General features: G+C 54.9%; 1 pseudogene; it reads right to left on the bottom strand.

Moving 5' to 3' along the window:
- Positions 1-6136: 6136 nt before the first annotated feature.
- On the bottom strand, positions 6137-6867 carry LOC107141548 (annotated as a pseudogene).
- Between the last annotated feature and the right edge of the window lie 2172 nt (positions 6868-9039).

The raw sequence follows: 9039 nt of genomic DNA, 5'->3' as shown, positions 1-9039 counted from the left end.
CTAATCCTGATTCTTTAAATACACGGATCTTTTTGGAAAAGGACTGAAATGTTTGTTTTAATGGGGTTGCATCTACTACGGGTAGCCAAATTGTACTGCCACCTGGTGGCAGCATACCAAAGTCACAGGTTTGTTTTCCGTTGGGATGAACAAAACTTTGCAAACAAGACTTTTAGACCCCACTGAAGATACCGAAGTCATTGCCCACCATCTCCCCATCTCTCCACCCCTTTGATAAAACCCACTTGCTTAGTGGAAGCTCACAACTCCCAAGTTCTCAGCCTTTCTATCCCGAGCCCCGCTTTCTCCAGGTGCCAGTAGATCAGCCAGCCTGGCCACCTCCCTCCTTCCCGCCCTTTGCCCTCTCTGGAGAGCCTCAGGCCCACTCAGGCCCCCAGCTCAACTGTGAGCTAGGCCCTGAGGGCAAGGTAGGACGGGCAGGGAGAGAACCCTTCAGGGGTGGGGTTAAGCACACAGATTCTACCCCCTGACTGACAGTGGGTTTGAATCCTGGTGGACACTCACCGGCTCTGGGTTTCAGGGCCTCTCTAAGGCCTCTGAGCCTCAGTTTCCCCATCTGAAGAGTAGGGTGGAATCTGGATTCAAAATGAGATTTCTTGTCTTTCCATACGTGTCTGCCTACTGTTCTTTCCACAAGAGCTGGAATCAATGGGGACGGGGACACCGTGGGCAGGGGGCTGGGCAGGGGCCCCGGGGGTAGAGCGCCCAGCACCTGGCTGCAGCCCCGCTGCCTGGAGCTCCCTCATGTCTCCTGCCCAGCCTCTCGCCCTTCCCCCTCCCCCTGGCTCCCTCTTCCACATTCCTCAGAACCTGGTCCCCAAACCCCAGATGATCTTGTAACCCCCTTAGCACAAGGGACCATGACTGAGCAGAGGTCCATTCCACCCATGGGACATTGGCATCACAAGCCCCTGCCCAGAGTGGGTGATGTAAGTCCCTCAAAAGGGACTTAAAGGTAGTGTCCCAGGCTCAAGGAAAGGGGGACATCTTGCAGCTGGGTGTCCCCAACCTTGGCAACCACCAGAGCTGCCCTGAAGCCTGGGAAACCAGCTTCCAGCCAACACTCTCGCTGTCTGGACCTTGCTGTGTGGCCTCAGACAAATCGCTCACTCTCCCTGTGCCTTGAATTCCCCTCTCAAAGAGAGCTCTCCTTCCTAGGTAGCTCTGACGACGAGGCTGCTGGCTGCTGAGGGCGTGGGCAGGGGTGGGCAGGGGCTGGCAGGGTGGCAGGTCCCCTCCCTGCCCCTGCCTCCTCAGGGAACCCGCCCCAGGGACGTGGACTCCAGGGGACCCGTGAGGCTCCCCACACTCCCGTGGGCAGCGGTAGTAAGCGCGGTATTAATTATTACCATCTCCCCCGGGGAAGCAGATTCAAAGTGAGGTCACCATGGAAACCCAGACGTGGCAATGTGACCAAATTTTTAAAGTGCTGAACATGTTCCAGGCAAATTATATCTTGGAGGAAAAGAAAAGAACGGGGCCTCGGTTCTCCTCCTTGGTGGCCTCAGGAAGAAAAGCCCAGGAGCCCCCGTGGGGCCTGGAACGTTTCTACAAAAAACGGAGAGGCTAGAGCAGGGGTGGAAGATGGGAGCCCCTGCTCAAGGGACCAGAGCGGAGCTGGAAAGGACAGCGGGATACCCTGAGCAAGCTTGGATGGCTGGCCAGAGAATCCAAGGCCCCGGGTTCTAGTACTAGCTATGGTGTCAGCTTGCTCTGAAGTCCCAGGCTGGTGCCTTGCCCTCTCTGGGCCGGAAAAAAAAAAAAAAAAAAAGCAGTATTTCTTAAAGGACCAGAGAAATGAGCTACTGGGTGGTCAAACTCACATACGGTGGTGGTGGGGATAAGCAGAAAAGTGGAAGGCCAGCGGGTTTTGTTCCTCAGGCCTCCAAGGCAGAGAGACTGCGATTCAAATCCTACTTCTGCTACCCAGAAGCTGTGTCACCTGGGGCCAGTGACTTCACCCCTCTGAGCAATGACTTCCTTACCCCTAAGAGGCAGCTCAGCCAGATGCGGTGGCACAGGCCTGTAACCACCTAGGAGGCTGAGACAGAGGATCACACGTTCAAGGCCAGCCTCAGCAACTTAGCTAGGCCCTGAGAAACTTAGCGAGACCCAGTCTCAAAATAAACAGTGAGGGCGCTGGGGCTGCGGTTCAGCGGAGAGCGCTCGCCTGGCCTGTGAGAGGCCCTGGGCTCGCTCCTCAGCGCTACTAAAAATAAACAAATAAAATAAAGCCAGTCTGTCCATCCACAACAAAAATATTTTTTCTTTTAAATGAAAAGGGCCAGGGGATGTGGCTCAGTGGTAAAGTGCCCGGCTTACAGCCCCAGCTCCAAAAAAAAAAAAAAAAAGAAAAGAAAACAGGGCTCATGGTGGCACCATGGGGGTGCTTGGGGGCATTTACTTATTCTCAGTGCTGGGGTCTGAGGCTGCGCTCCCGCTGGGACGGTGAGCATGGACACACACCCAGCTGTGGGTTCCAACAAGGTGACCCCAGGAGGGGCTCCACACGGTGCCCTGCGCACAGTGGTGTGAGTGTCACCATCACCGTGCTCATGAGTAGGGACCCCACGCACCAGGCTCTAAATGCCATCCACCCCCACATCCTTGCGGGTCCCTCCTGAGCGACGGGGCCACGGCTCACCCTCTTTTAAGGATGTGGAAACTGAAGGGAGCAGCTGCGGAGGCTCACGAGGTACAGGGTGCGGGGAGTGTACCCCCTCGGAACCCAGCCCTGGCCATCATCACACCTCCTGAGGAGGACACAAGGCGCGGGCTAGGGCCCAGCGCAAGTGTTGTGGCCCAGTGAACAACTCAGGGCCAGGTATGATGGCACGTGCCTGTAATCCCAGCCCCCTGGGAGGCTGAGGCAGGAGGCTTGCAAGTTGGAGGCCAGCCTCAGCAACTTGAAAGACCCTGTCTCAAAAAATAAAAGGGGCTGGGAAGGTAGCTCAGTGGCAGGGAGCTCGGCTAGCATGTGTGAGGCCCTGGTTGTAATGCCCAGTATCACAAAAATAAATAAATAAAAAGTAAAAATAGCAGGTGCCCATCAGCCTCTGTTCACCGCTGGCCCCTTTCTTCTGGGACTTAGGTGAGCTCAGGGCATCCACGGCTCAGGTGCTGACGGACATGAGAAGCAGAAAGCCCAGGGCAGGGGCCGCTTCTCAGGCCGCTGCCCAAAGGGGTCACTCTGGCCTTGCCGAATGATCTGGTGGCCCTGGGGCGCTGGCTTCGGTCACACTGTGGGGACCCAGACCTCTAGGAGCTGCACCTGAACTCAGCCAACCCTCCCTGCTCTCAGGCCTTCCTTATCTCCTGCCCGTCCCTTCCTGCTGGGTCAGCCACCCATCCCATGCTACCCGCAGCCAGCCCCAGGCAGGACTGGCTTTCCCGGGACAGAATGAGGTCAGACCTGCCGGGTGATGGATGGACTTAATAACCAGCCTTCCCTACCACCAGCCCATTTGTCCTCCATTGTCCCAGGTCCATGAGGAGCCACAGTCATCCCTACCAGTCGGAAGAGCAGGAGAGGAGTGGAGGCCACCATCCTAGCCATCTCAGGGCTCTCGAGGACCCCGGAGCAGCCCAGACGAAGACCTGGACCGGGGACAGTCAGGCTGTGATCTTCCGCCTCAGCGGCCCCGCGAGCTGTCTCAGCCTCGTCTCTGTGTGTGCACTGGAGGGGACGATGGCTGCTGGTGCCTCCGGGGTCACTGAGGGACTGAGCAGCAGCAGACGTGACCTCACCTGCAGGCAGCAGAGGCGACTCAATCTTGGCTGCTTTTGCCTGGATTCCCCCCCCTGTTGAGAGCCACAGCCGAAGGGGCCCCAGCAAACTTCCAGCTGCCAGCAAACTTCCAGCTGCCGGCTGATGATTGGCTCATAGCGGCCCCAGCAACATCTAGCTGATTGGCTCCTCGGCCCCAGCAACACCTAGCTGATTGGCTCCTCTGTGGTGATGCTCATTGGCCTGTTTCCCTGCCCTTTCAGACCACGGAGCTGCTCATTGGGGGACTTTTTTGGCTCCGCCCACGTGACCCAGCCAATCGGCCTCAAGAGCAGGAGGATTGGGGGAGGTGGAGAGAAGCTGGTGTGGGAGAGAGAGGCTTGTGGAAAGCCGGTGGTGGCAGTTGAGGCTCTGAGGATTTTTCCTGAGAGGCTGTTTTGTTTGGCGTGTGTGGTTCTAAAAATAAAGTTAGTTTCTTTTGACAAGTGGCTTCTGATTGTGCCCAGCCAGACTGGTGGCCCGAACCCCCCCCCCCACCTCCCCAGGGTGAGGAGAGAGCAAACAGTTCCCTGGGGCGGCCATCGAGGTGGGGAGGTGAGGCAGGGCCGAAGGAAGCCATTTCTGGGAGTGCTGGTCACGGGGTACAGTGAGACCGCTGGCCTCATCCCGCCAGAGAACCCAGGCCCAGGGTGGAAGGGGTCTTAGATTTGTCTTCACGCAGGCCGTGAAGGCTGGGCCCTGGATCCTGCGATCTCCATCCTCTTCCCGCCCTTCCAGCCTTCTCTGTGGGGCTGAGCCTGGCCCACAGAGGGTCCCAGTGGCTCAGAGCAGGAGTCCGTCATGTGCCCTGGAACCTCACCACAAGGGCTCCCATCCATGCTCACGTCAGGGGAGGGACTCTTACAGCCCATTTTACAGATCAGGAATCTGAGGCTCAGAAAGGCGAGGTTCACTGGCTAAGGCTACACAGCTCAGAGAGGCAGATAAAGACTAGAAACAACTCTAGGGTCTTTGATTTTTTTCCGAGATAGGCAGGACTTGACTTATTGTCGTGTGGGGTACAACCAGTAGCGTACTAAAACGATGTTCAACAAGGGGAGAAAAGAAGCCTGACTTATACATTTGCCAGTTACCATGGTGTAAATACTCCCTGGCCAATTTTAAGCTGCCACAGCGAAGTCACTGAGCACAGAGTTGGAAAAAATGGTCGGTTCCCATGAGCTGGTATGAAGCATGACTCATACCAGAGCTCCAGAGCATGATGGGCTGGGACTTTTTTGATCTCAACTCCTACCTAGCCACATGGTCCACAGCGCCAATCAGACTGAATTTTCTCTCTAGGGTAAATTTCTCTATATGTTAGTTTTGTGTCACTGTGACAAAATACCTGAGATAAACAACTTCAAAAAGAGGAAAGGTTTAGCTTGGCTCAGAGTTCCAGTCCATAGTCCCTTGGCCCTGTTGCTTTGGGCCTGTGGTGAGACAGAACTTTGTGGTGGGGGTGTGCGTGCAGCCAGGAAGCAGAGAGAGGAGGAAGCCAAAGTCCCAATGCCCCCTTCAAGGGCACACTTCCCAATGACCCAACCTCCTTCAACCAGGCTCCATCTCCTAAAGCTTCCAGTACCTCCCAACAGCACCACACACAGGTGACCAAGCCTTCAACACATGAGCCTTTGGGGACAGTTTAAGACCCAAAACATCATGGTATCACACTGGTTCCAGCTCCACCCCTTTGCTCCTGGGCTATTCCTCCCTCTAGTCTGCGTCTCCAGATCTAACTCACCTTTTTTTTTTTTTTTAAGGGATGATAGTTATTCCTTTTCCAAATGTTACAGTAAAACCAGGTGGAAGAGAATAGTTTAAGCAATTAGGAAAAAAAAAAAGTACAAATCTGGGGTTTGGCCATTAAAAGTCATTTACAGCAGTGGGAGAAAAAAAGACAACAAGAAGCTGTTTCACCTTACAGACCTCCCTCCCCCCGAGCCCGACACCTGCTTACCGCGTCAAAGAAGAGACACAGTGGATCCGCAAGCTGGAGGTTTGAACTTGAGTAAGACATTTATAAAAACCTAGACAGGGGCGGTGTCCTCCCCAGCCCAGGTGCCACTAGGCACAGCACAAGAGACTAAAAACTCAACAGGGGGAAGGCTGGACCCTCGGGGTTTGGGAGTACAAGCACCCCACTTCTGGCTCAGGGATAGGGGAGTGGGATAAACAAAACCTACTTGGAAAAGAACTGGGAGAGAAAACCAGCAGTTGCCTTCTGCAGGGCTGGGGACAGGGAAGGGGGTAGGGTCAGGGACAGGAGCACTTCACATCACTCACCTAACTTGGGAAATCGTCAGGGACCATCCTCAACTGGCCTTAAGAGAGAAACCAGATGGCTGATGGGAGAATCCACAGGAGGGAGAGGAGAAAAGGGACGTGGCTGGGAGGGGGCGACAAGCCCCTTCCTTTCTGGGCACAGGAAGGCAGCCAGGGCACCAGGTCCAGGCAGTGACCTCACAAGGACAGCACAGTTTTTGCAGCTTAGAGATCACCCACCTGTCCCCAGCCAGCTACCCATTCTGCTCAACGCTGGCTGATGCACGGCCACTTTCTGACCCCAAGGGAGTGGACGGCTCTGCAGCCTGGGGCCCTGCCTCCTCTCCTGTGTCTCCTCCCTTGGAGGCAGCACCGGCCTCTGCCCCTTTGGCCTTCCCTTCCTGGGCAGTGCCCTCCTGGCTGCAGGCCCCCATCTCCCCCTGCTCCTGCTCTTCCTCTGAGGGAGGAGGCAGAAGAATCACCCACCCTCCTTCCGATTGCTCTTGAAGGACAGGCCACTCAATTTAAAAGGCTTCTTGAAAGAGAATTTCTTCTTCTTCTTAGGGGTCTCCTTGGGAGCGGTCTCCCCCTTGGCCAGGGGGTGCTGGCTCGATGGCATCCCCAGTGGCCCCCCGCTGCCTCATCTGTTCCATTCAGGGCAGGGGTGGGGGGCGGCTCCCCTTCCCCTGGGGGAAAAGTCTCCGTTGCTTTTCACGTGGCCATTCTCCTGTCCCTTGGCCTTCGAGGGGGAAGCGCCTGCTACCTGCTGTGGGGGTCACTTTGCCCCAGGGAGCCTTGGAGCTCTGGCTGCCCATAATGGGGGATCTGCTGGAGGTGCCTAGGATCACGCCACAGGGGATAGTCCAGCGGGTAGAGGGGTGGGGCTGGTGCCTGGCAGGGAAGGGTATGTGTGGGGGGGGACGAGCTGGACCCCTGCTCCGAGGCTGACCAGCCAGAATGCCGCCTCACTCACCTTTTCAGAGCCTGTTCTGGTCCCACTTCCTCCAGATGTATTTGTCAGGATAAGTACCTGTAGCTGCTGTAACAAACAACCCACAATCTTAGTGACTTAGTCTAAGCATATTGCTCACGTGTCCTGTAACACCCGTGCAGCCAGGAGACCCAGGTTCATTCCACCATCAACACTTTATTTCCAAGTTCCCTCAGAACTTGGTGAAGCCAATGCTCACTGGCCTCTCCCAGCTGCAAGGGGGCCAGGAAGTAGGGTTGAGATGGAACAGCAATTTTCTTCCAAGGGGAAAAAATGAAACATAAAAATGAACAAAAAATAGCTTTGGATCCTACTTCTCCACCTTCCACAGTCTAACCCAACTTCTTTCTCTTCTAGATTCTCCCAGAACATTCTTCTTTCTCTTCTAGATTCTTCCAGAACATGCTACCCAGAGACTATGGCCTTTGATGTTTGATTCAGACTCACCACCGTGCTTCCTGGATGGGCCTCTTGTGCCTCCATAATCTCACAGAGGCTCAGGGCAGGGCTGCTTATCTCAGGCTGAGGATTCAGGGTTCCTGGGTCGGACTCGCAGGTCTGAGACAGGGCCAGGAATGGCCATTTGTAACCAGGTTGTTAGTAGTTCAGCTGCCCAGATCACCCTGGGAAGCACAGAGAGGGTCCAAATGTCCCATTCCATGGTTGTGGACACTGAGGCCCAGGGAGGGGAAAGGATTCGCCCTGAGCCGTGGAGTAAGTTAAAGCTACATTGGAAACTAGAACACAGGAGTCTGACTTTTCATCCTGGGCTCTGTCATACCACTGGTGTGTCTCATCTAAAAGGCCTGATTGCACACTCCAGGAGACACACCAGGGATTGTGGAGTCAGTCACAGATGACTTAGATGACCTCAGGGACCAAAAGGTGTAGGCAGCCTTGAGTTCAAACTCTACGTCTTCCACCAAACTGGTGTAGGGACTTGAGAAAATGTTACTTTCTCTGAGTCTCAGTTTCCTCTTCTGGAAAATGGGGATGACAATAATACCTCCCCCTTAGAGACTCTAGGAGGATAAAATACACAACAAATACTCAGAGGGTACCTGGCAAATCCTCAATATCATGGGATCGGATGGTCTGCCGAGCTGAGCAGTTGTTCTCCAGGTGCATGAGAGGCCCCCCGAAGCAACCTCACAAATGAGACTTCTGAAGGGAAGAGTGGGCAAAGTTCCGGCCACCATGTAGACAGACTTCATGAAAATCAGCTCCCTAAATGTACATGCTGATCCCTTGGAAACAAGCTGCACAGCTTGATCTCAGTTTTTCTCCAACTTGGCACAGAATGGATTGTTTTAAAAATACTCCCAGGCTGTGTCTGTATGTGCCAGCCCAGACATGCTCCCCATAACCAGGGGCTGCGTGGGCCCCTGGGCTGACGGGAGGACCAAGCTCTGTTGCAGTAACAAGCAGCCCCACCTCTCAGAGACTTTTGAGTCTCTTTCTCAGTCTCTCTCCATGTCCACTGTGGGCCTCTGCTCAGGTGAGGCACACAGGCACGCAGGTGAAGGAGAGGCCACCAACTCAAATGTTGCTGTCCTCTGGGGTGGAGGGGAGCAGGCTCTGGAGGGCCTCACTCTGGCAGTTCAATGCCCCCCACCCCCAGAAAGGAGTCTCATCCTGGTGGCATCCCCATGCAGATTCCATGGCACAGAGGCAAATCCTGCTGCAGAAAGGAGATTCGAGCAGGACCTACCTCATCAGACGGGTGTGAAGGGGAACAGGTCCGAAGCTGGGGGATGCTTGGAATGGAAAGGCACTCAGTGGAGGAGGGGGTCATAATACCTCAAAGTGAAATCTGCCTAAGTGTCCATCACCTGAAGGATGGGTGGAAATGTGGTCTCTCCACACAATGGAGTATCGTTTAACCATAAAAAGGACCGAAACACCGAGACACTTGCAAGCAGGCCAAGTGAAAGAGCCAGTCACCACAGGCCTTACCTGTCACCTTCAATTGATCTGAAATGTCCAGAACAGGCAA

Source organism: Marmota marmota, unplaced genomic scaffold (genome assembly GCF_001458135.2).
Source record: "Marmota marmota marmota unplaced genomic scaffold, marMar, whole genome shotgun sequence".
Classification (NCBI taxonomy): Eukaryota; Metazoa; Chordata; class Mammalia; order Rodentia; family Sciuridae; genus Marmota; species Marmota marmota.
Note: the sequence above shows the minus strand (reverse complement) of the source record. Positions and strands in the feature narration are given on the sequence as shown.